The following is a 26,800-nucleotide window of genomic DNA, read 5'->3' on the forward strand; positions in this document are numbered from 1 at the left end:
ATCGAGTCCTTCTTCTGCATTCTTCATTTGTCTCGCTCTCGAATTTGGTCTTGTCGATAACAATATTTGTCATGATTTTGGTCAATCTTATCCTGTCGCATCTATGTGCGTATTCATTTGTCATCATTTTGGACATTGTCAATCCTAATTAGGGTTTTGTCCTCTTATCAAAATGTCATCATGCGATCGATAATTGTCATCGATTCTTGTCTTTTGATCAATTTGTCATCAATCTTGTCATCTTGTGATCTATTTGTCATCAATCCTTGTCTTCTTGTCAATTTTGTCATTTTGCGATCAATTTGTCATCGATCGTCATCTTTCTCAATTTGGATCAATTAGTCATTGTTCCTCGTCAATTGGCGCATATATCAATCACATCATTTATTAGCATTGGTATTTTATCAAGTCAAAATCATGATCAAATCGAATCGATGTCAATTATCTTTTGTTAGGACCTAATTGTCATCCTTGCATTTCTAATTCATCTTTTAGGGTTTCATGATTTTATTCATTTAACCCTGTTTGTCATTTCCCCCTCTAGGATTAATAAATTATTTATTTATCCTAAGTCTTCGTGTCACAATTAAATGTTTATTTAATTGGCTAACTAATTATTCCTCTTTTTGTGAATTAATTAATAAATGACAAATTATTAATTGATTTACTTAATTTCTCCTAATTTCCTCATTTTCTAATTTCCTAATTCCTAATTTCCATTTTTCTAATTTTCCTAATTTCTAATTCAATTTCCCCCTATTTTTCTCCTAATTTCATGGGAATGACATTTCAATTTGTCATAATTTGTCATAATTGACAATCAATCAATTTTGACATAGAAATTTGTCATAAATTGTCATAAATTATCAATCAATCAATTTTGCATAGAAAGTGCAAATTTGTCATAATTTGTCATAATTGACATTTTTGATTTGCAATTTCCATTTGAATCTCTTCATGCTAATTTGATCATCTCTCCAATTTGTCTATAAATTGGATGAATTTCTTCAATCCTGATCTAATAATGACATTATCTAATAACCACTTTGTCGAATCAATCACGCTTCGAGTATTCTTGAGCAATCATCTTGTCTACTTGCTTTCATATCATGATCAAGCACTAGTAGGTGAGATCCACAACAAAGATATTTTAAGAAGAAAGAAGGACAATGGAGCCACATGAAGGAGACATTCAAAATCTACACTTGGTTTGCTTAATTTTCAAATCTTGAATGTTTTGCTTTCATATCTCTATTGGATGTAATTAGGATTGTTGTCATTGCATTTGAGCTTTTCTTATTGAGCTAGATGACTAGTATATTGATTTGCTTTGATGATTTCCGATTTCCTAGCTATAAGGGCAAATCATAATAGTTCATCATTCTCCGGACAATGTTTCAATTGCAATAAATAGTCATAAGTCAATTGAATATAGAAGTATGGTAAATAAAAGAAATATAAGATTCTATGCTTGTGGAAGATTTGGACATATTGGTAATCAATGAAAAGCAAAGGGAAATCAAGGCCTAATCAGAGAAACAAAATTGTTTTCTATGCTTGCAACAAATCCGGTCATACAAAATTTTGCAGAAGCAAGAATAGGAACAAGAATGCTTTGGAAGATAAGAACAAGTCAGATGATAAGGGCAAAGCAAATGTTGAAGAGATCAAAGAGTAGTACAAGAAGAAATGGGTCAAAAAGGGTGATTCAAATGTAGTGAATGAGTCCGTACTTGATTGCGGTGCTGGAACCTCATCCGGTAACTAAGGCACTTGGCCTTAGGGGGAAGATTTTAATGCAGATCCTAAAAAACCCCTGTCTGAGATCTATAACTAGCTGCGGTAGGTTGCAGATGATTGTGAATGATTGTTCAGTCGATGCTGAACAATCTTCGGAAGACTTCATGCCAATTTGAGACTCCGAAATAATATTCATGAGATACAGAGCATTCAAAAGAGTTAGGGTTAAGAATTTATTATACTTAAAAGCTAGGTATGTGGAGGATAAAAAGGCGATTCAAATCTCATTTCTCACATTGCATTCGAAGCGAAAGAGCAAGAGAGCTTGGTGAAGAAGATTGTGCAGTGAACTCTAAGCTTTGAAGAGATTCGGCGAAGATTTCTTGCATCCAGTTGAAGACTAAAAGGTATTTTCAGAGTTCGATAACTTTCTCTATTTACAACCTAAAATTCAACAATGGCATCATCTGGTGTGGTGACTCCATTGGTTGTTGACATAGCTAATAGGACAAGGCCAAAGTTTAATAAATACCCATATAAATGATGGAAGATGATACACAAGGGGCATTTTTGTCTGTTCTATATGGTGTTTTGCATGTTGAAGATATTAGGGCTTACATCCATTGCAACTTTCAAGAGCTTGAGAATGTTGAAATGATGAAGCTTTATACAGAGCACATGATTTATGGTATGGGAAACCTTAAACCCAAATTCAAATCTCTTTAGGACAAGGGTTTCATTCAATTCATACATTTTCCAGTTTTTGACCTACCTGAATGGGCTAGATATATTCTGAGTAGAGTTCATGGTGAATTCATATGGCTTGATAGGCCACACAAGATCACAAAGAAAGCAATCAAATCCGTAACATGCTTGAATGCAACCGGTGAAGTTCCTCTCCAAAGGAATGTAAAGAACTAGACCGTGACAAAGGCAACAGGTTCCAAACATGATGGGAGATCAATGATAATTAGTGACATTATTGAATATGATGTTAGATTTGCATCCATGGTGATGGGCTGCAAGGTATACCAATCCAACAAAGACAACTCTGTATCCGGTAGGACTATTTACACTACTTATCAAATTCTAAAAGAAGACAAGTTGTATGATCTATGTGGGGTACTAAATGAACTCTTGAACAATTTGAGGAAGATAAAACATGACAAAAAGCATGTATTCAAGTTTGATACTCTGATTATCTACTTATACTTCTATTTCATGAATGAGGTCCCTGGTGTAGGAAAAGTTCAATAGGCCTATGACAAACCTGTGGCAGTGCAAATAAAGGAAACTATAGATAGTTTAGGAGATGCACAAGCTCTGAGATATATTTTGTGGGGTTACTTCAAAACCTTCCAAAGCATGATGTAAAGCAGGGAAAGGATCTCGAAGGAGATTGTTGAAAAGTATGAAAACTCTATATGCTTCATGGTGGACACTGATCAATGTTTAATGGAGGTTGTTGAACCTAGGACAACTTGGATCATGCCCATGGGGTATGAGGTTGATGGTGATACTCTTAATGCATATGTTCAACACCTTTTGAGCAAGCCAATAGACAAAATAGAGGAAATATTTGGAACATATAAGGATAAAAGCTTGAGCTTGCACTCTTAATTAACCAAACTTGAAATGCAGAGAAGAGTGAGGAAGGAAGTGGAGAAGCTTATAGAGGATATGGGAATCATAAAGGAGGTGGTTTGAAGATCCCAAGAGTGGAACATCTTGAAAGAAGAAGATATGGTCAAACCTAAGAAGACCAAGCTAGAAACTCCTTCCCCGAAGCCTAGGAAAGAAAGGAAATGAGCACCTTTCTATAGTGCTCAAAAGCCTGTCCCTCCACCTAAGCCTCAATCCAAACCATCTGGTGGAGCTGAGAAGAGGAAGAAAGGGAAACCTGAAAGAGTTTATGTGGAAGCCACTGCGAAAGAGGAGACTGAAGATGATGAAGCAGTGAGAGAAGTCAAGAAGAGTGCTACTACTGCTAGGGTTGTCAAGATGCAATCCTCCGAAGAAGGTTAGCCTAGAAAGAAGCCCAGAGTTGAAGCTTAACAATCCAACATAAATATTAAGAAAGTGAAGGAACAAATAACATAACAAGGTAATCTTAAGTTGCTTTCCCAATTTTATGATTGATTGGATGAGAAAGAGAAGAGGTCTCTAGAAGAAGCTACAATTGTATATTTGAATAAGTTTAGCAGGGTGATTATAGAAATTGCCTCTAAAGTTACTAAAAGTTTGTATGATATTTAAGATTTGAGAAAAGAAACTGGTAGATTAGAAGAGGAGAGAATAAGAGAATATGAGATAGTGAAACTCTGTCCCGTTATTACCAAGATAGAAGTTGATAGAATTATTAGAGAAAATAAAGAAAGATTTAGAAGCAAAACTAGGGTAAATAAAATAATGATTGGCAAGAATGAGGATGTGCATAAGGAGACTAGGGAAATTTTGAAGGAAATCCTTAAAAAGTATGAGTATGATGTAGTTCTTGAGAGATCTTAGGAACATGTTCAAAAGTATATTCCGAAAGTCTTTGGGATGCCATCCTTAGGAGATAAACCAAAAATTACAAAACCGGATGAACAAACAACTGAACAGGTTGCTATTATAGATGATACTGGTGATAGTCAGACGATTGTTGAATCTAATGAAGCAACTCAAAATCCTTCAGTAATGACAGTTGAATCAGAGAAGAAATCTGAGGAGGTTGATAATGAAAAGGGAGAGGATGCAGAGAAGACAAAGCAGGAGAAGGATGAAGACAAGTTTGAATAGGTTTTGATGGCAAGAGACATTGTGGAATCTGACAAGAGAAAGCAAATAATTAGCGACACAAATATCATTCAAGGGCCTATCAATGATAATTACTTATCTCATATGCAAGCACTCAATTTTGCAGCAATAGCTCATGAAAAAGCCAGTGAAGACTTGTTGAAGTCCCACACTAAGGACAAAGAACTTATATCTTTGGCTACAAGGGTTCTTGAGAAAATTATGCCATCCTTCAAGCAAGACACACTTGACTCACCCTCTAGTAAGCTGAGAAGTATGCTTAAGTAAGCGGATTCTCATTTTGAATCCCTAGAGAAAAAGTTGCAGATGTAAAAGTAAAGAACGATTTCAATGCAATGAGGTTAAGGACAATTTTGAGAATGGTTGAAGATGATAGGTTCAGTCTGATTACTGGTGTGAATGAAATTTAGGAGGCATTGAACGAAGGTAGAAAAATCTACAAGTCATGTCTTCTATTGCCGAAGTTCACTATAGAGCTTGACAAGAAGATCAAGGAGTGTGAAGGTCAACTGGCCAATATATCTCAGTCTTATGCCCCCTAGGCCATTTTTGCTAGTAATTATGGAGCTTAGGTGATGTCTCTTCCTGATAAAATCAAGAGCCTAAATTAGGAGAAAGATAGAATAGTTGGTAGAGTGGTAGAGTTGAGGAACCTAATCACTCCTTGGTTGGATACTCTACTGAGTATTTAGTAGGATGCAATGAATGCACTAAATAAGAGTGTACCTTCAGATCTCAGAGTAGCAGAAATGCACACATATATTTTAGTGCTCTAATCTACATCTTGGAGAACCTGAAGAAAGGTTGGGACGATCACTTGTAGTTCTTGAAGATTATTTTTGCAGATATTTTCAATTTTTTGTAAATTGCTGTGTATACCCTTGTACATAGAATTTTGAGTGGATACCTACCTTTTCCATTGATGTTAGAGGGGAAGAGATAACTTTCATTGATATCAAAGGGGGAGAGAGAAGTGAAAAATGATGTATATTCTTAGGGGGAGCCTGTTGGAATTTTTGAAGTTTTGAAATTTTGTAGTGTATGACATTTTTGGTTTAACACTTAGTCATTTTTCATTAAGTGTTGCCATCAATGCCAAAGGGGGAGATTGTTGGCAAGAGACACTATTCTGATAGAGATAAGTTCTTGAGGATTGTTTAGAGGTTGTCATTGATGGCAACTCAAATCAAAAGCGTCATCCAAAATATGGAAAATTATTCTATCAAAAGTTTGAAGTCTATTTTTCTTAAGTTTGGAAGGTGGAACATAGTGTTTGATAGAGTATGAGTACATTGAGTATAACTCAATTTTGGGTACACATTTTTGTTTGCGGTGGAAGAGGTATTCAATTCAATGATTTAAATTGCTAAGTGTGCAATCCTATCCTTCGGTATTGATTCTTGTGCATGATTGATGATCCGATATCTGGTATTTTAGGAAGAACAAGGTTTCTTGTGTAACTTATGGTGTAGCGTGTTATGTGGAATCTTTGGAATAATTTTGGTTATTGGTGGCATGTTCGATGTTGTTGAGCCAACATATGTGAGTTGTATAATCAATTTGTTTTGGTCTGCATGTGTATTTGTAATTGGATTGAGTCGACTTCTTGTTATGCGTTTCATGTGTTGAAAAGGTTTTTGGAGCCGACTTGTTGGTGACCTAATCAAGTGATGCATATATATAAGACATATCTATTTGATCATTTTAGTGATTGATGTGAGTGTGCAAAGATTGTATGAGTGTTAGTGCGTAGTTTCACATGCGCTATCTTTGGATTTATGCTCTAGTGTATGATAGAGCAGAGCAAAACAGAGAAGTGTGCCAAAATAGTGGAAGAAGACACTTTGTGCTAAATTTGAAACTGCAATTTGGCATTTGTAGATGCTATCCATCAGTTCAGACATTCATTTATCATTTGTAATCATTTGTAGGAGAGTGAGTCCTCTAGGGGTTGTATCTCTCTCTTGTAATTGAGCAGTGAGCTCTAGGCACTGTGCCTGAATGCATATGCATTCCCCTTGTAATATTATTATACTCCTGATCACAGTATTTTAATATTGTGGGTCTCAATCCCACCATTCTTTTTCCCTTTCTGGGTTTCCACGTAAAAATTCTGGTGTTATGGTTTTGACCTTGTGTGTATTGAGTCTCTGCACTTTACTTTTATTCATTTGCATCTGGTGGTTTAAGAATCAATTTAAGACAATTATAAATTGCAGAACACTGATTCACCCCCTCTTAGTGTTCATTGATTCCAACAATAATGGTAATGTTGAATTGGTAAACTGGCTAAAAAGGACAAGTGGAAGGAAGTGGAGTGAATGCAGAAGATGAGAACATGAAATGGAATGATAATGTATTTATTGACGAAGAAGGTACTCCCACAAAAACTAGAAGTGTTTATTTTGCATGTGATGACATGATTAGGGAGAAGGTGGGACATCAAGTCCACCTTCTTTAGTTGCAGGAATTTTGGAATGAGAAGTTTCATTGAATTATTGCAGGAACTCCTATTTGGAAGATGGTTTATGATAAAGCTTCAGACGATGACCATTGACAAGCAACTTGAATTTCATAAGGTCTATAGTTATGAGTTGCACAACTCCATTAGAAAAAACTTTTGCAATTTCATATGGGCCTAACCATCTTGTCTTAATTTGCCCAAGTTATCCTTATATCTATAATCATAGAGGAGTGCCGAATCTCCTATTTGGAACTACTTTTCCCTTATATATTTATAATGTCATTTGATCCTTTGATTTTGTAGCATTTTTGTCTGATGTAAAGCTAATTTTTTTATTTCATTCAAAGCATTTAACTACATAATTATTTCTTTCTATGCTACAAATATTTCCATTCCAAGTTCAAGTTCTCTCCTCAATGTTTATTGTTTAGATTCAATGGGCATCATTTCTATTTTGCCATATAACATCTCAAAAGGAGTAAATCCTGTTGTTATTTTCCATGATGTTCTATATTCCCATACTGCTTCAAGTAGTCTAGTTGCCAAATCTTTTCAATGCAGAGCCACTATTTTAGTGAGAATAGATTCAATTTCCATATTTGTAATTTTGGCTTGTCCATTAGTTTGTGGATGGTAAGGTGTAGATTTTCTATGCTTGACATTGTATTCATTTACTAATGTTGTGACAAGAGTGGATGTAAGTTGAGCCCCCTGATCTGTTACTATTTCTCTGGGAACTCCATAACAGGTGAAGATTTCTTCATAAAGAAATTCTGGTACTTTGTTATCCCTTGCATGTTTCATGGCCTTAACTTCAACCCATTTTGTCATATAGTCAGTATAGACCAAGATGTAAGACTTGCCATTTGATGGAGGGTCAATAGGCCCTAGAAAGTCAAGTCCCCATTTGTCAAAGGGTGTTACCACCACTTGTGGATATAATGGCATTTCATTTGATCTTGTTGGTCTATCCATTCTTTGGCATCTATCACATTTTTTGGTGTATTTGGCTGCATTCTTGTGCAAGGTAGGCCAATAGTATCCTGTATTGAGTATCTTAATGGTTGAATTCCTAGCTACAAAATATCCTCCACAGGGCTCATTATTGCATGCATATAGGATAACATAAGTTTCATCCTCCCAGACACACCTTTGCATTACTTGGTCTGGTCGAGTATAGAATAGGAACCCTGCTACCCAGGATAAATTAAAGCTCTTTTGAGCAAGCAATCTCTTTTCTTTTGGTGAGAAATGAGGAGGAATCCTGTGAGAAAATAGGTAGTTAGTTATGTCAGCATACCAAGGTGTATAGATAGCAATAGAGAACAAATGTTCATCTAGAAATGAGTCATCAATGACTTGTGGATCTTCAATTGTTGTTAATCTTGATAGAAAATATGCTACCACATTGGCTTTCCCTGGCTTGCCAACAATGGTAATATCAAATTATTGCATCAACAATATCCATCTTGCTTAATCTCCCTGAAATTGAGGGTTTATTCATGAGGTATCTAATGGTTGCATGATCTGTATGAATAAAGATTTGGTAGCTAGTGATGTAGTGTCTGAACTTATTAAGTGCATATATGACTACTAACATCTCTTTTTCTATGACAGTGTTGTTAAATTCAGGTCCTTGCAAATTTTTATTGATAAGGTAAACAACAATTTATACATTGGCCTCTTTTTGCCCTAAAACATCACCTATAGAATAATTTGATGCATCAGTATGGATATGAAAGGGGAGTGCCCAATTGGGTCCTTTAAGAGTAGGTGAATGGGTCAGTGCTATTTTTAATTTAGAGAAGGATTTCTTACACCGTGGTGTCCATTGGAATTCAACATCTTTTGTCAATAAATTATGCAATGCTCTTACCATTGTACTGAAATATGTTATAAACCTCTTGTAATACCTTGCATGTCCTAAAAAAATTATGACATGTTTTTGTTTACCAGGAGTAGAGAGATTGAGAATTACCTCTATTTTAGCAGGGTCAACTTGGATACCAGCTTGTGAAATGAAAAGGCCAAGCACAACTCACTCTTGCATCATCATAAAACACTTTTCACTAATCAAGGACAGGTTGTGATCTTAACATTGCTGAAAAACTATTTCCAAGCGACTTAGTGCTTCCTCATAGGTCCTCCCATAAGAAGTAAAGTCATCCATGTATATTTCCATGCAATCACGTGAGATATCTGAGAGTATACTTATGAATACTCTCTGAAAAGTAGCTAGACCATTACACAATTCAAATGGGAGTACAAAGTAGGAATAAGTTCCCCATGGGCAGGTAAAAGTTATTTTTTCTTGATCCTCAGGTGCAATTTTTATTTGGTTATATCCACTAAAACCAACCAAGAATGAGAAGTACTACTTACCTGCTAAAGAATCGAACACTTGTTCAATAAAAGGAAGTGGAAAATAATCCTTCTTAGTTGCAACATTAATCACTCTATAATCTACATAGACCCTCAATTTTCCATTCTTTTTAGGCACTATAACTAAAGGGGATACCCATTGATTGTCAAAAATTGGATATATAAATCCTGCATCTAACAAGTTTTGAATCTCTCCTTTCACTATCTCTCTTAATGCAAGATTGATTCTCCTCTATGGTTATCTCACTAGTCTGCAATATTCTCTAATATAAATCCTATGTGTACACAACTTAGGATCCAAACCCTTCATGTCATGATAATCCCATGCAAATGCTTGCTTGTGAGATTTAAGCAATTCTATCAAAGACACATTTTGATCTTGAGTGAGCTTATTATTAATATTCAAACACTTGCCTAGTGATACTTTTATTTGTTTAGTCAATTCAATCATAGATGCTTCAGAAAAATATGACATTTGTACCTCATGCGACAGTAGTGTATGAAGTAAATCTTTGGCTGCAGGAAAGTTATTTGAACTGGGAGCAGGAAGGATTGACTGTAATGGACATGCAAAAATTGATGAACATTCATCTAGTTGCTTGACTGCTCCATAATGGTTTTGAAAGATGTTGGAGACCATTTCATCTTCCTCTTGAAGCTACAAGAAGGGATCCTTTATCTATCACCATAAGTTGTGCAACTGAATTGACTTCATCTATTTCTTCCCCCATGTTAGGCCACACTGGTTGTGTCAAGTCAAGTTGAGGTTTTATTGGGTGATAAAATGGAATATTCTTAGTAGACATGTCATCTGAAATTGTCATATCCCCTGACCTACATCCTATAAAAGCATATGTTGTAGCTAACCAAGGTCTACTCAAAATAATGGGATATCCTCCTAGAGTTGCCTTTGGAGATAGAATCATAATATCAGTTGGGTATTCCCAAGAATCTAGGGTGACTACAAGGTCTTTCACCATACCATCAAGTCTAACAATAGAACTATCTTCTAGTTGTAGGACGATAGGGGTAAGTCTTTGAGTAGTGATGTTTAGATACGGCATGACATCTTTTGTCATCACATTGATAGCCACACCTAAATCAATTAGGGCATTTTGAACTTGGATTCCATTGATGACAATTCCAACTGCAAGGCTACCAGGGTCAAAATACTTAGGAAGAGTCACCTTCTCAAGCATAATATTAGCTAGTTGACCCATTACATGCACTATTTGTGGATCTTTTTTCTTTCTTCCCGGTTTCTTTAAACCAAGCCTCTTTGATTGCTTTGTTGTAGATTGGGACATCTTTAATGGCTTGGAATAAAGTAATTTTGGCACAAACATGTTTCAACTGATCTATGAGACCAAACACTAGTTTGTCCTTTTTCTTTGTTACTTCCATCTCAAGCCTCTAAGGAAATGGAGGCGTTTCATCATTTTTTTGTGGATGATTGGGTGGTACAAGTGGACTAGGAAAATTATCCTACTCAACTTCTTCTATAGGTAACTCAGTTATCATTGGGGAAGAGGGTGTTGGCAGAGTTGTCCCTGATTGGAGATGTATATCACTTATGCTTACAACATATGCAGGATATTGATTTGGATGAGAAGAATAAACAAGTTGTTGTGGTTTGGTGTTTGGATTAGGGACAGGTTGTGTTGGCAATTGAGTAGGTCTAGGTGCACTAGTATTTGGGTTAGGAGGAGGCATTAGGGCTTATTGTCATTGAGGTTGTTGAGATGGTTGTGGGTAACCAGTAGAATGGTTTGGCCATTGTTTCCCTCCCTCCATTGGGATTTATTCTCCCAATTCCTTTGAGGTGGTTTCCAACCCCCTTGAGGTTGTTGCCATGGAGATGGGGAGTTATGATAATTGGGATAGTTATTTTGATTATTCCAAGGTTGTGAAGAAAAAATTCCATAGTTTTGTGGGTAAGAAGGTTTCCATTGACTATTAGGATTATAAGAATTTGTATAATGACCATTGAAAGACAGTGGGTCTTATGGCATACCTTGTCTTAGAGCCCATGACCTTCTTTGTGCAATGTAGAAAAATTGATCTTCATCTCCTTCAATTAGCTTGAACTCTGGTGGAATTGGTTTTCTTTCAATATTAGCTAGTGTTTTACACCTGCAATCCTTTTTCTTTTGACTACAGTGAGGGCAATATTCTGCCAACATTGCCTCTACCTCCTCATGCTTCTTTTTGGCCTGAAATGGATCCAATTGAATAGCCATATTGTTTATGATGTCTTGCTTGAAATTTGATAGAAAATTAGTGATCTCCATCCTTGAGACTCCATTAGTGGAGGATTTACCCATACTAGGTTGGTAACCTCTTCCTTTCTTGATGACTGCTCTAGAGTAGTTTTGACATCTTTTCTTGATGTCATCCCAAGGTACTTGAGTTATATCTCCTCCTCCCATTAGGTCCAATGCTTCAATACAACTCTCGTTGATTCCTCTAAGGAAGAGCAACTTCTAAGATTCTTTATTAAGTGCATGATCTGAGGATTTTTGTAGACAAAATAAAAATCTTGAAATGAAGTCCTCCAAACTCTCATCTTCCTTTTGTTGCACCTAAAAGATGGAATCTCCCCTCATATTACCACTTCTACAATACTTTCTATATTTCTCAAGAAATTTTATTTTTATTTCCCAACTGTTTACATTATCTCTTTATAAAATCATGAACCATCTTAATGTTGCTTCTTTCATAGTAGTAGGAAACAATTTAAGCCTATGACCATCTGAAGTGTAGTCATAGCTTCTACAAAGGATATCAAACTCAAACAAAAAAGTATCTGGGTCCTCTGTTACCAGACCATAGAATTTAGGGAGAAATAAACCAGGGATATTTTTGAGATTGTTGATATAATTTTGATCAGTGATAGGGAATTCAAAATTTGTTTGGTTATTTTGATTTTGTGCAGCCATCTTTGGTTTGCGAAGTATTAAAGAAAATGGGTTCTCAAAAGGATTTGGGCCAGCTGGGTCTTCAAGATTGTTAAAATTGGCAAATATATTAGCTAAAGGATTTATGTCTTGGTCTCTTCCTTCTTTTGGCTGATTAAAGGCTTCTTCTAAGTAATTATAAGGATAAGGTTTATTAGGAAGAAATATCCCTAAAGCATCTCTTCTCCTATGCATGCAGTGTTTATCTAAGAGATAGCAACAAATCATTACTCTATGAAAGTGAAAATTATATGTAAAACAAACTCTGACACTACTAGAAATAAAATATAGCTACAAATGACTGCAAAAGGTTCCCTAGTTTGACACCACCCTTGGCAACGATGCCATAAATGTTTGTCTCTCTTAATGATTCTAATAACTAGACTCTGAGGCCATGAATTAGGGATTGGACATCCAAACTATGTAGTCATATGATCATCATGAAAGCTCATTTCTCTGTCAACTCATGGCGTATCTCCTAGAGTAATTTCAGCAAGGAAGATGGAAAAGGTCCTTAGGCATAATCAAGCAGGATGGGTATCCCAATGTTTAATCTTGGATAAAAACACTCCCAATGATAAAGGAGTCCATATTGATATCCAACCACTACTAAGGAAACATAAAAAAGGTTTTTGATAATATTCCTCCAAGTTTACCTCCCAAAAGAGGGTTTGAACATTCCATTGAACTTTTTGGAGGGGAAAAAACCGGTATACATATATACATATATACATATATAGATATATAGATATATACATATACATATACATATACATATACATATACATATACATATACATATACATATACATATACATATATACATATATATAGATATATACATACATACACATATACAAACACACAGACACACACACACACATATACATATATACACATATATACATATACACACACACACACACATATATATATACATATATATATACACACACACATATATATATACATATATATATATATATATACATATATATATACATATACATATATACATATATACATATATACATATATACATATATACACATATATATACATATATATATATACATACATATGTATATAGATATATACATATATATGTATATAGATATATATACATACATATGTATATATATATGTATATATATGTGTATATATGTATATATATATATGTATATATGCATGTATATATATATATATACACACACACATATATATAGGTCAGCAAGGTATATGCACTAAAGTCCTTATTGTAGTCATTCTACTAAGGATAAAACGTTTCTGAAAGTAAAGTGTATGGAAAAAATAATAACTGAAATGCTTGAATAAAAACTACCTTAAATTCAGAAAGAACATGGACTTAGTCTATAGAAAGAAGGCAAGAAACTACTATGTCTACCTTGGCCGTGGGAATAGTCACATGATGATTTCTTGTGGCTGCTCCTGTAGTCAACCGCTAGGACAACAAACTAAATACTAAAGAAAAATAACTACTAAATACAAAAGGTGGAATTCTTACTAAGTGGGCCCCCTTAGCAAGTGTTCACAAAACTCAACTAAGTGATACAAATTGGAATACTATCTTATTAATTTGAAAACACTTGTTACATCATAGTATTTACTAAAAACTGCTCTCCAATAAAAGACTGAAAATCACAATAGCTGATGTTCACCGTCCCTGAGAAGGGATATTTGAACATATTTATAATAAAGAAACTCAAGGATGTCTTGAACTAGGGGAGAAAGGAAGGAGCATGATTCTTGCCAAAGTGTTTAAATCATGATTCAGAAGATATAATCCATTGATATTTGTTTGTGTTACATCTAGTTTGATTTGGATATTTGTTGTCAATGTTCATCATTGGATGTTAAGATTTCTCATTTTACAAACACTGTCTCACTGCTCAAGTGTTGAATGCCCCTAGATAGGCTTAGGATTTTTCCCCCAGTCTAGAAACAAAATTTATTATGAAGACATGGTGAGAATTTACCTATGATGTCTGTGTATGTACAAAAGACTTTATTATGGATATATATAATGGCGACAGATGGATGCAAGTGGAAAGATACATGAACTAATAAACATAAGAGCTAGTTGACAGATAGCGCCTGTTTATAGGTTTTCATTACTTGTTTTTATTGCACTTTTTCTTATATTTGAATTTCTTTCTTTCTTTTTGCCTTTTTTCTTTTTTTTTTGCTTTCCACTTTTTTAGATTTTTTTTCAGACATAGAACTTCTTCAAATGCATATTATATATGGGTTCTCCAAACCAGCCACCTTTTGGTGTTGATAATTTATATGTGTTGGACCCATATGCAACTACCACAACAAAAGGACCTAACCAGCTTGGCTTAAATTTGCCCTTTTTGTCACGATCATGTTGGTTTCATGGGTTTTCTCTTAGTACTAGATCTCCCACTTGAAACAACCTAGGCTTGACTTTGTGATTGTAACTCCTTTTCATCCTTTTATGATATTCTCTTAGATGATCAAAAGCATTCTGGTGATGCTCTTGTAACAACTCCAATTCCTGCAACCTACATACTTGTTGTTCCTCATATGGAATGAGCCCTTTGAGTGACACCTGTAAAGTAGATATCTCTACTTCAATCGACAAGATTGCTTTATATCCATACACAAGGCAATATGGTGTTGCTCTAGTGGGTGTACAGATAGTAGTACAATAAGCCCACATAGCAGGATTCAGCTGAACACTCCAGTCTCTACTAGCTTCATTAACTGTCTTCTTTAGAATATTCAGGATAGTTTTATTAGATTCTTCAACCTAACCATTCCCCTTAGGATAATATGGTGTGGAAAATCTATGTTGGATCTGAAATTTTTTACAAAGGTCTTGGACATCTTGATTTTTGAATGGTCGCCCATTATTAGTGATGATGGAGCTGGGAATGCCATAGTGATAAATAATGTAGTTTAGGATAAAAGAAGCAATTTGTTTTCCTGTGACCGTTGTGAGAGACACCGCTTCAATCCATTTTGTAAAATATTTTGTGGCTATCAAGATGAACTTGTGACCATTCGAAGAAGAAGGATAAATTTTTCCCACAAGATCAAGACCCCATTGAGAGAAAGGCCAAGAATCTGTCAGATGATGCAACTCTTGGGCTGGTACATGTATGAGATTTCCACGAATTTAGTATTGTTTAGATTTCTTAGCATACTGAAAAGAATCTTTTTCCATAGTTGGCCAATAATAGCCCGATTGTATGAAATTATTAGCAAGAGTAAGACCACTTGAATGATTGCCACAAATACCTTCATGGACTTCATTGAAGGCCTTCTCAGATTCTTCATGTTCAAGGCACCTAAGGAGAGTACCTTCCAGATCTCATCGATAAATCATGTCAGCGATAATGGTGTAATGAGCAGATTGATGAATGAAATTTCATTTTTGATTCCTTGATAAGTTAGGAGGAAGAGTATTATCTTTCAAGTGTATATTTGACCATAATAGGAGGAATCAGGTTCAACAGGATGACAGATCTTTTGGGTATCAGGAGAGTCATAGGATGGATAAAATAATTCTTCCACCAAGAATTTGTAACAATCTTGATTTTCCTATGGTTGTAGGAGAGAAGCAATCGTAGACATGACATCTGCTACTTTGTTGTCAGTCCTTGAAATTTGTGTAAAAGTAATTTCAACAAAATACTTTTTGAAGTCATCAACCAGTTTTTTGTAAGACATTAATTTATCATCCATTGTTTGATATTTGTCATTAATCTGATTGATTATCAGTTGAAAATCTCCATAAACATGTAGCTCTGTGATGTTCCATTCTATGGTTATTTTGATTCCGATGACCAATGCCTCATATTCTATTGTGTTATTGGTACAAGGAAAACTTAATCTGTATGACTTTAGAATGGTGTGACCTTGAGGTGTGATGAATAGGATGCCTGCTCCTGGGCCATGTTGTATATAAGAGCCGTCAAAATATAAATTCTAGGTTTGTTTGGTAACTGTAAAGACATCCAAATTTGGGAATTCAATGTGTAATGGACGTTCATAATGAAGTGAAACTTTTTCTAGTTGGTCTGTAATCACTTGTCCTTTGATATCCTTTCTGTCAACATATTCAATATCAAATTTGCTCAAGATCATGACCCACTTTTCTAATCTTCCTATTAATGTTAACTTGTTGAGAAGATATTTCAATGGATCTATTTTATCTATCATCTTGACTGAGTGACTCAACATTTAATGTCACAACTTTTGGGATGGAAACAATACAACTAGACATGTTTTCTCAATAGATGTGTAGTTAAGATCATAACCAACTGGCATTTTGCTAATATAATAAATAGCTCGCTCTGATCCCTCTCATGATCTTGTTGTGCTAGAAGAGATCCTAATGATACATCTGTGGTTGATATGTAGAGAAACATTGGCTTTCCTTCTATTAGTGATGCCAAAACAAGTGGAGTTACCAAATATATTTTTTATTTTGTCGAAGGCTTGTTCACACTTGTCATCCCATCTGAATGGAACATTTTTATGTAGCAGATGAGTAAATGGGTGGCACCTATCAACCAATAGAGCAACGAACCTTCTGATGGATTGTAGTCTTGCTTGAAGAGCATCTAATTGACTAATATTTTTAGGTGATTCCATTTCCAAGATTTCCTTTACTTTAGCTATATCCACCTATATGCCTCAAGCTAAAACAATGTTTCCCAGAAGCTTGCCAGAAGTGACACGAAAAGCACATTTATTTGGATTATCCGTATCTTGTATCTTTCTAATTGGTCAAAAGTCTTTTCGAGGATCTCAAAATGTTCATCTTTGTTATATGATTTAGCCAATATATCATCAATATAATCTTCCATGAATGTGCGCATCATGTCATGTAAAATTGTTTCCATAGCTCTTTGGTATGTGGCACCTGTGTTCTTCAGTCCACAAGGCATGACGTTCCAACAAAAAGTACCCCAAAAACATGTGAGTTGTTTTATCCTGATCTTCAGGTGCTATTTTGATTTGATTATACCCTAAAAAGACATCCATTAGAGAAAACATTTTGTGTTGCTGTTAGGTCCATAATGATGTCTATGATTGGTAAAGGAAAGTCATCCTTTGGACACACTTTATTTAGATCTCTGAAATCTGTATATACCCTAATACTCTTATCTAGATTGGAAACAGGCACATTGTTTGATACCCAATCTGGATATGCGACTGGCCTTATGAACCCTACATCCAATAATTTCTCCAGTTCTACTTTGACAAGGAGAGCTATGTGAGGATGCATCTTTCTCAATTTTTGTTTTACCGGTTTGGCTCCTAGAGTGACATTTAATGTATGTGTAAAATATGTGTTTAACCAATGAACAATCTTAAAACACACAAAATGAGATGGTTATATGGAAAGAAAATTACTAATTAACAATACAAACTCAACCTTCCCAATGGTGTCCTATCTTCCTCTAATTCCAAGGATTTTGTAGATCCTTTTGATGTGGCTCTCAGCAACAACATGACCAACAAAATGACTACTTGAAATATGAGTAGCTACATGATGCACACTAAATGCATTATTGATATGATATGTGATGCTATGCTAGAGATTATGCTAAAATGCTATGCTAATTGCTAATTGCTAAAATGCAGATTCCAAGATGATAAAAGTGCAGAATTAAGCTAAGTTGAAGGGCTTGATTGATTGAAATGAGATGTATTTATAGATTTTCCAAAACCAAGGCTGAGGTGGGAGGATTCGACAATTGAGATTCAGTTTGGAGATATCAAGGGCTGAAAATGAAGAAGTTGGAGAGGAGGGACACTTGTCATCCCTAGAGGGACAAGTGTCAAGGATTCTTCAACATATGCCATTAAGAGGGCAAGTGTCAAGGGGATAGAGGACATGTGGCAAAGATGCCATGTGTCCTCAAAAGGCAATATCCAACCCACAGGAAGTTAAGATAACCTTGGTTAAAGGATAGAAGGTTAGGTTAGGAGGAATATTGTTAGTTAAACCCAAGATTAGGCTGGATGAGAGATTAGAAAGTGGTTAGGATAGGTGGTTAAGGTTAGGAAACATGTGAATTTTGAATTAAAAATTCAAATTAATGAAGATAGATAATCAAATAAGAACAAATAATTAAATTTGTCTATTTAATTAGGGAAATAGAAGAAATGAATGTAGATGGGAAGAAAAATGAACTATATAAATAAATACTTAGATTTATTTATAAGCAGAAGAATAAAAGGTTAATTAATTAAATCACTTCGTATTTAATTAATTATGAAGGCTTATTACTTAAATCACTTTGTGTTTAATTAATTATCTCCAAACCACATTTTAGTGTATAAATTTTTCCCCACTTTGAAATAATGTGTGACGACACGTTGATTCAAAGAAAAAGTTGCTCGACGCGTAGAACAATGCTCCAAATAGTGATGATGAAATTTTTTGAATGATTTGATTTTTGCCCCTGGTCATCAAGTATCCGATTTTTGCCATGTGTATGTCCCCTCGGGAGATGAATTGGATGATTTTTGAATTTTTTAGGATTTTCAATGATTTTTGACATGTTTTAATTTTTTTGGAATTTTTTTGAATAATGCCCTACGATTTGATTTAATTGTTTTTTTTAATAAATGAAAAAAAAATATCCCACTTAACCCTTTTAACCTCCTTATAAGGTAAAAGTGAAAATCATTTTTACCACATTTCATTTTCACAAATTGATTTTTGAATTTTTGAGCTCTGAGGAGAAGATGGTGATTCCATATCACAAGCATCGATTTTGTTGGGAAAAATTGTGTCTCAACCTTGAATTTACATGAAGTTACTATTTATAATAAGTTTTTGTTTGAGCATTCCGGTAAAGTTACATCACAAGATCACAACTAGTTTTGAAGATATTAAAGTGTTTATTTTGGAGGTGTGCAATGGAAGGTTTAAATTTAATTTTGAGGACTTTAGAGGCTCCAAAATGCCCTAAAAAGTGGGTGTAAATAGCATAGAAATTTATAAGGCAATAAAGCACTTCACAAGATTTCCGACGCTTCAAACGGTTCGTCAATAGGACACATGGTTCTCAAGTTATGGCCTCTGGAAGTTTGTACTCTTGAAATAAGAAATATAAAATGTATTGGACACATAAATGAGCTGTAAAAGAGAGGGACACATGTTGATGTGTGTTTTAACACGTCATAGGGCATCTAGAAGGGAGATATGGTCAACTCTACTTTATTGGGCAGTTTTAGCCCATGGTTTTGTAATACTGCTTGATGGTTTCTTGTATTGTACCTCCTATATATGAGGTATGTGAGATAGAGGTTGTGTGTAAGAGTCTTATGGCGATTGAGTTACCTTTGAGTCTCTAATTAGTGGTACTCCTATGAAGAGCTTGCTTTGCAAGTATATTGCAATCTGTTGTTGATTGTTGAATAATATATTGACTTGCTTTTGGAGTGTGGGGTTTTTCTCCCGAAAGGGTTTTCCCACGTAAATCATTGTGTTACTGTGTTGTGGTATGCATGATATTTTGATTATTTCTGTTAAGTTTCTATAACTAGTGTAACAATCTGTAAAAGTATTTTGCATTATCCTCCTCTCAGGGTTAGTGTAGGAAGTTGTTCTGCTACTTAAGTTTCTTACAAGTGGTATCAAAGTTTGGTCATAGGTTCAAACCCTTCTCTTGCATTGGGAGGGGATTGTTGAAAGGTGTGTGCCCGTGGTCTCCTTGTGCTATGCAACACAAGCTTGAGTTTTTGACATGGATTAACCACCTCTAGGAATTAACAGGTCGATCTTTTGGTGCAATGACAATCGCACTTGTAACAAGTGGTATCAGAGCCTGATTACCTTTGGTTTCAGTTGTGTGTTGTTGGGTTTTTTGAACTAATCCAGATTTGAGTGGGAGCTTGTACAGAAGTGGTGTAGGGGAACCTATCCATGGAGATGTATGATGAAGACAAACCACATTTTTCTTTATTTTTAATGTTGCATTAATGATTGTAAAGTCACAAAAGACCATTTGTATCAAAACAATTCATGTTGTAAGGCTTGATGAGCCATTTTGCATCAAGAGACCTAATAGGTCCTAATAGGGTCAACTATGGTCAGAGTGTGAAGAACATCAAGAAAAGATTGAAATGTTTTAATTGGTCAGATTTAATCCATTATAACATGTTAGGGGTGTCCATGAAGGCTAGGGTGAAGTGTAGTGGCTGTAATTTGTCAAAAAATGTAAAAATTGCAAAGTTACAACATTGCCAAAAAGTGCAACAAAAGTGTAAGAATGCAATCCATTGGTCATGAGGTGGTTGAGTAGCTAGGAGGAGTTGGAAATGGTTTATAAAAACATGTTTGGTCTAGATCAAAGGGGTAGAGCAGTTTGGAGTGGATTTGACAAAGATTATCCATCAAACCCTCAAATTGTCATAAGGTTTTAAGGAATCTGTGACTGTCATAGATCCATGGAGGATCGTATTTGGTGTAATTTTTATATGTAGATGTTTTTGAATGATATATTAATGAAATATATTTCAGATTAATCCTTTATTATGTATTTTTGTGGAGTATTTGGCAAGATATGTTTGTTTTTTCAAAAATTGTCAAAACCCTACCAAGGGTTACCCGTTTTGGGAAAATCCTCATAAATTTTTATTTAACCGTTGGATCTGGATATAAATTTGAGAGAATTTTTTCAAATTGGCAATATAACGTCTGACCAGAGAGATTTTTTTATGATGAGCATTTAAAAAGTTATTAATGACTGTTTGTTACAGTTCATGGTGAAAATCATATTGGTGAAGGCAACAATAGTCCTGTTGTAGCATTTGGTATGGTCACATGAAAAATCATAATAAAGAAAGGCTATATGTGTTGGAAAGATCTCTGAATCCTCTTTCCAGTTCTTTTTGTCTGACTTGATTTGGTTAAGAATTGAAGAAAGTTATATTATTTTTGTGAAAACAGTTTTTAAAGGATGAAACCTTGAACTGGGGTATTCCATGGTAATAAAGAATTTGTTCTCTCATGTTGTGGTGAATTTTATGATCTAAAATATTGAATTAAGAACTGTAGGGATTGAATCTAACATTTGAAAGTGGTTTTGGGTTGATTGGTGACGTATGGTGGAAGTACTTGATAAACAATCCTTGTGTAAAGATTATATTGTGATTGCCTTGTAGAATGGATGAATATCATTTGTATTGTCACTTAATGATCAAATTGTGAGTTTTGGAATTGAGAAAAGTGGTTGATCTTGTTATATGCCTCTTGATTCAAGTTGAAGGTCTTGTATTAGTTTTGGGTCAACAATACCCTTGAAGGTTTTATATATGGTTTGTGATAGATGCTCTGCATCAAATTGGTATCAGAGCTAGAAGAGACTGAGTGTATGGGTAGAGCACCGAAGGAGGCAATTAACACCAGGACCTAGCCCAAGAAGATTTGAAATTTTGTGTTGCTAGTGTATTTGGTTGCAGGTGCTTGTTCGATCTAAGTTGCAGGAAGAAGATTTATGAGAAGTGTGTGTGGGTAGACAAGAAGAGGTATGTTATTACCATCCTCCAATAGAGATTAAGCGAGGTAGAGGGTGCAAGGCAAAGAGAGAGAGAGAGGCATTTTTGAGGATATTTGGGTAAGATGGATGGTTTGGAGAGTTGGTTTGGTGAAGCAATGAGAGAGATGGACATCTGACTAGTAAAGAACTTGAATTTGCAGCCATTGAAGTACTCCACTGATGGGTGTAATGGAGAAGGTAGATGCAAGGACAATCCTGTGTCCTTTTGAAGGTGAACTTGATGACAAGAGAAGTAGGAATGGTAAGAGGCAAAGTTGAAGGAAGATAATGACACCAAGGCAAGGATAAGGAAATTTTCAGAGAGAGGACTACTCCAAGGCAAAAGATTTATTGTAAGTTGTTGTTCTATGTTTCCAAGGGACTTGGAAAATTTTCTAGGTCGGTTGTATGGTGCAGGGGCACCTAGCCATGGAGATGTACCATGAAGACAAACCATATTTTTATTTATTTATAATGTTTCATTAATGATTGTAAAGTCACAAAAGACCATTTGTATCAAAACAATTCATGTTGTAAGGCTTGATGAGCCATTTTGCATCAAGAGACCTAATAGGTCCTAATAGGGTCAATTGTGGTCAGAGTGTGAAGAACATCCAAAAAAGTTTGAAATGTTTTAATTGGTCAAATTTAATCCAATATAACATGTTAGGGGTGTCCATGAAGGCTAGGGTGAAGTGTAGTGGTAATTTGTCAAAAATTGTAAAAATTGCGAAGTTGCAAAGTTGCAACATTGCCAAAAAGTGCAACAAAAGTGTAAGAATGCAATCCATTGGTCATGAGGTGGTTAGAGTAGTTAGGAGGAGTTGGAAATTGTTTATAAAAACCATGTTTGGTCTAGATCAAGGGGTTAGAGTAGTTTGGAGGGGATTTGACAAAGATTATCCATTAAACCCTAAACTGTCATAAGGTTTTAAGGAATCTGTGACTGTCATAGATCCATGAAGGATCAAATTTGGTATAATTTTTATATTTATATCTTTTTGAAAAATATATTAATGAAATATATTTCAGATTAATCCTTTCTTATGCATTTTTGTGGAGTATTTGACAAGATGTGTTTGTTTTTTCAAAAATTGTCAAAACCCTGCCAAGGGTTACCCGTTTTGGGAAAAGCCTCATACATATTTATTTCACCGTTGGATCTGGATATAAATTTGAGATACATTTTTCAACTAGGGAATCTAAATTCTAACTAGAGTGATTTTCTTTACGATTAGTATTTCAAACATTATTAATGATTGTTTGTTACAGTTCATGGTGAAAAGTAGATTGGTGAAGGAAACATCTTGTTGCAACGTTTGGTATGGTCACATGAAGAATAATAATGAAGAAAGAATATATGTGTTGGAAAGGTCTCTAAATCCTCTTTCCATTTCTTTTTGTTTTACTTAATTTGGTTAAGAATTGAATAATTTTTTATTATTTTTGTGAAAACTGTTTTTAAAGGATGAAACCTTGAACTAGGGTATTCCATGGCAATAAAGAATTTGTTCTCTCATGTTGTGGTGAATGTTATGATCTAAAATATTGAATGAATGTCTTTAGGGATTAAATCTAACCTTTTAAAGTGGTTTTGGGTTGATTGGTGACATATGGTGGAAGTACTTGATAAATAGTCCTTATGTAAAGATTATGTTGTGATTGCCTTGTAGAATGGATGAATATCATTTGTATTATCACTTAATGATCAGATTGTGAGTTTTGGAATTGATAAAAGTGGTTGATCTTTCTATATTCCTCTTGATTCAAGTTGAAGGTCTTGTATTAGTTTTGGGTCAGCAATACCCTTGAAGGTTTTATGGTTTGTGATAGATGCTCTGCATCAAGAACACACTTTTTGATCTTGTTGCAGGAATTTTTAGATGACAAGTTCGTCAGGGAGAATAAAGGTGGAGAAATTTAACGGTAGTAATTTTGAGATGTGGAAGATGAAGATGGAATATCTTCTAATAGATCGAGATTGATGGGATGTTGTTGATGTGAATGTCTCAAGACCTACAGATGTGCGACTGCTTGGTATGATGTTATGGACCGAAAAGCTAAGGGTCTATTTAGATTGTGTCTGACAGACTCTGTTTTGATCAATGTCTATGAAGAGAACACTGCAAAGAAGTTATGGACTAAGTGTGGTGAGATATATCAAGCCAATTCTTTATTAAATCAGATTTTTGTGAGGAATAAATTATATTCCTTGAAGATGGAAGAGGGTGAATGAATTGAAGATCACCTGGAAGTAATTAATATGTTGGTGGCTCAATTGGTATTTGTTGGTGTTAAGATGGACGAAGAGGAGAAATGTCAGATCTTGCTTTGTGCTTTCCCTAATTCGAGGGATTATCTTGTTATGGCTATCGATAGTACTTCTATTATTTTAAAGTCTGAAGATGTGGTGGGTGCCCTACTTGATGAAGAGATGCAAAGGAAGGTATCCACCAGTTTGAAGGAAGCCCTAATTGTTCGTGGAAGACCTAACGAAAAAGATAAGAATAATGAGAAGCACAATAAGTCCAAATCCAAAGGGAGATCCAAATCTCATGAAAAGTCCAAAGTCATATGTTAGAATTGCGGTAAACCAGGTCACATTCGTAAGTACTGCAAAGAAGAAAAAAAGAAGAAAAAGAAGAAGTATGATTTTGATTCTGAGTCCAAGAAGGAAGATGGTGATACATTCATTGCAACTTTGGATACTCATGCAAGTAATAATGCATGGTTAATTGACCAAGGTGCATCTTTTCATATGACTTCCAATAAATATTGGTTTTTTGAATATGGAGAATTTAATGGAGGCAACGTGTGCTTGCGTAATGATTCACATTTAGACATTGTTGGTCGAGGTAAAGTTAGGATCGGGTTTTCTGATGGTAGAATAAAAAGGATTAGCGGTGTACAAATAATATTGCAGAATATGAATCTCTACTTATTGCACTTAACGTGGCTGCCAAGCATGGAATTAAATTGCTTAGTGTCTTTGGGGATTCAGAGTTAGTAATATCTCAAATCAAACAAAAGTATGCCTCTAAACATCTCAGGTTGAAACAATACAAGGATGTTGTGTGGGATACCATTGAACTGTTTGATGCTTTCTAGATAAGTTGGATTGACAGATCAAAGAATATCATGGATGACTTCTTGGCTAATGTTGCTTTGAAAGGAAATGATATAACATTGAATGGAGTGTCAGAGGTAGAAATAAAAGTCAGGCCCTCTGTTCCTGATAACTTATACAATTGGCAAGTTTTTCATGATGATAATGACTTATTGAAATTTTTACACTGTGTGGATCACTACCAAGTATAGACTATCAACTTCAATGATTTTGTGGAAAGGACAGATGGGAAAGAAGCTCTGTTTGGATAGGAAATCATACAGTTAAAATCTAATAAGATACCTAGAGGGCTAGTCGCACTAGAAAGAGCTTTCAACATACAAGACAAAGTCGAAATTAAAGGGGCCGCATTCAAGGAAACTGATGTTGAGTAGATTAATTTGGGAAGCAAAGAATCACCAAGACATGCTTTTATTGGTAATAAATTGACTCCTAAGATGAAGCATCAATTAGTGATGTTACTAGGAAAGTATAAGCATGTATTTGCGTGGTCTTATGATAAACTCAAATCCTACAAGGAGGATCTCTTTCAACATGAAATACCTCTTAAACCTGATGCCAAGCCATTCAAACAAAATAAGAGGCCTATAAATCCGACTTTACTCCCTAAGATGAAAGAGGAAATAATAAAAATGAAAGATGCAGGGATATTTAAACCCTGCAGATACTCTACTTGGGTTTCAAATTTGGTAACTGTCAGAAAGAAAAATGGGGACATAAGAATGTGAAGATTTCAGGAATTTGAACATATCATCATTAAAGGATAATTACCCTTTTCCTAACATGGACAACATGTTGTAGAAAGTAACTGGATGTGAGCTATTATTCATGATGGATGGGTTCTCAGGTTATAATTAGGTAAAGGTTAAAGAAGCTGAACAATATAAAATAGCCTTCACAATACCATGGGGTGCATATGTATATGCATGAATGCCATTTGGATTGACAAATGCAGGGGCAACATTTCAAAGGGCAATGGATGTAACATTTGCAGAATTAATTGATGCAATAATGGTGGTGTATTAGGATGATTTAACAACTTATTCAAAAAAGGCTGAAGACCACTGCGATCACCTTGAAAAGGCATTCAAGAAGGCTCTAGAATATGGAATTTCCCTAAATCCAAAGAAGTATCATTTCATAGTTGAAGATGGAAAGCTCCCAGGACATATAGTATCCAAAGAAGGGGTAAAGATTGACCCTAAAAGAGTAGCTGTAATAAGTGAAGTCCCATCCCAAAGACTGACAAAATTAGTCAATCATTTCTGGGACAAATCAATTTTGTCAGAAGATTTATCCTTAATTTTGCAGACATCATAAAACCTATAGTAAGGATGTTAAAAAGGGGAGCCAAAATGGATTGCGATGCAAAAGCATTGGATGCATTTATAGCCATAAAGAGGGCAATAAGAACTTCACATTTGATACTATAATATAATTTATCAAGAAAGTGCTTCAATACAACATTCCTCTTTATGGCTAAATATGACCTGAATGAAAAACAAGCCTATGCCTTGGTAAAAGCAGTAAAACAATTCAGGCCATATTTGGTAGGTGTAGAAGTTATAGCATATGTTCCTAATGCAGCAGTGAAGGATATATTTAGGCAAACTAAGGTCATAGGGAAAAGATGCAAATAGATCAATCAGATTCAAGAATTCAATATTGAGCTCAAGATCTCTCAAGTTATCAAAGGTCAGGGATTGGCTAAACTTATGGCAGGAGCAGAGGTTGAAGAATGTCAGGTGAATGAAGTAGGATTAGACGAAGCCAATTTCAGTAT

Source organism: Cryptomeria japonica, chromosome 11 (genome assembly GCF_030272615.1).
Source record: "Cryptomeria japonica chromosome 11, Sugi_1.0, whole genome shotgun sequence".
Lineage (NCBI taxonomy): Eukaryota > Viridiplantae > Streptophyta > Pinopsida > Cupressales > Cupressaceae > Cryptomeria > Cryptomeria japonica.